Here is a 1835-nt window from a genome sequence, read left to right on the forward strand (position 1 = left end):
ATATATTTATATATATGTACATGTGTCATGGCTAACTTATGTCAGAGATATATATGTGCATGTGTCATGGCTGACATATGTCCCTTTTATTGATTTCATATGCTATATTAAAAATGATTGAAACAGAGTTTATTGATCAACTACGAAGCATTAAATTTCATAAGAAAATTAATTTTATATATATTTACATACACACAGGTAATTCAGACATATCCTGGGCACCAGTGAAAAGGTTTAAGTTTTATTTGCCTTTTCTTAAAATTCCTTTTTTAATCAGTCAACAATGAAAGTTTTATCTAGATAACATACACACAAAAAATGAGAGAGAGGGTATATATAGGTTTCAATTTTCGAAGGACTGAGGGACTTAAATCAAAAACTAGCAATAAAATGTATAAATCGTCTGCTTTGTTAAAAGTAAAAGTATATTATTTCATAATCAGCACTATATTGTTTCGTGGTAATTTAACTAAGTCAAGTGTAAAATATAAGGAAGTAAGTTATACTTATTATTTCTAATTGTTACTTTCATTCACAATATTGGTTAGAATGTTTAATATATCTAACTTTATTACTTTTTAAATTTTATTTTCGTATTATTATACTTTTATTATAGAGATAGTTTCGCATTGTTAACTTAATATATGTATTTAGGACTAATCTAAACCTTCTAAGCTGGCCCAACCTCGTGATATGTCATTGAGTATTACAGCAGCAAATATTGTTAACAGCGAGGGTAACCAATTAACGAAACAATGCATTCTAATCTTTATAAGTAAGAACGTAAGAAAAGTATAATTAATTAGTTACACTCATTACCACGTTGATTTTTAGTTTCTCTTTCTAAGTAGGTCTCTTGTTTTGATCGGAAGTTAATATTAGTTATATCCTCTGAATGTTATACATATATATTCTTTCCGCTATTTTGGGTTATACTTTCGGTATTTACCTAATAGGTTTAAGGACAAATTATAACAAAAACCTTGACATTCCATGCGACGCAAGTCGTGCAATGAAAACAAGATATCTCCAGATCTTTTAGAAAAATTCATATTTTCATAGTGGTTACTTTTGCTGCGCTACGTAATTATCATTTATTATATCACGTGCATTGTTTTCCTGCTATACAAAACAAATACGAATCGGAGATAGGTCCTTTCGTTCTAAAAGGTGGATTAATTAAAGTATCTATGGGTTTTGAGTCCGTTTTACTTCTCCATATAAAAGAATAAATTATTTTTTTTTACTATCTGGTGAAGTAAAACAAATACAAAACCCCATAGATATTTGTATACACTTCACCATTATAATAGGCCCAATGGTATTTCTTCGGTTGGCTGACCCAAGCTCTGCTGATGAGCCTTGAATAAGCAAAACTGCAGTCCACAGCAGAGGATAGGGCCAATCAAAGAATGAATTAGGCCTCTAAGTCACAGATTCTCTTTTCAATTTCTCCTCTGATGAAAAGAAAAAATATTTAACTCATGTATACAAAGATTAACTAAAGATTTCAGAACAAGTTGTTGCTCACCTTGGATCTATATATATATATATCAGTAGAAGTTCTACAATACCGCTAAAAATGTATGAATAAATAACACTTTATGTTCAGTTTCTATTCGAAAATAGCTTCCATAATTGTTGCCCTTCACGGCAGGCAGAAATACCGCACTGAACCTATCTACCCGAATCTGAATAAATAAGATATATGTTTGTTATGAATTTCGCGCAAAGCTACACGAGGGCTATCTGCGCTAGCCGTCCCTAATTTAGCAGTGTAAGACTAGAGAGAAGGCAGCTAGTCATCACCACCCACGGTAAAGGGTAGGCATGTT

Source organism: Limulus polyphemus, unplaced genomic scaffold, assembly GCF_000517525.1.
Source record: "Limulus polyphemus unplaced genomic scaffold, Limulus_polyphemus-2.1.2 Scaffold967, whole genome shotgun sequence".
NCBI classification, from domain to species: Eukaryota; Metazoa; Arthropoda; class Merostomata; order Xiphosura; family Limulidae; genus Limulus; species Limulus polyphemus.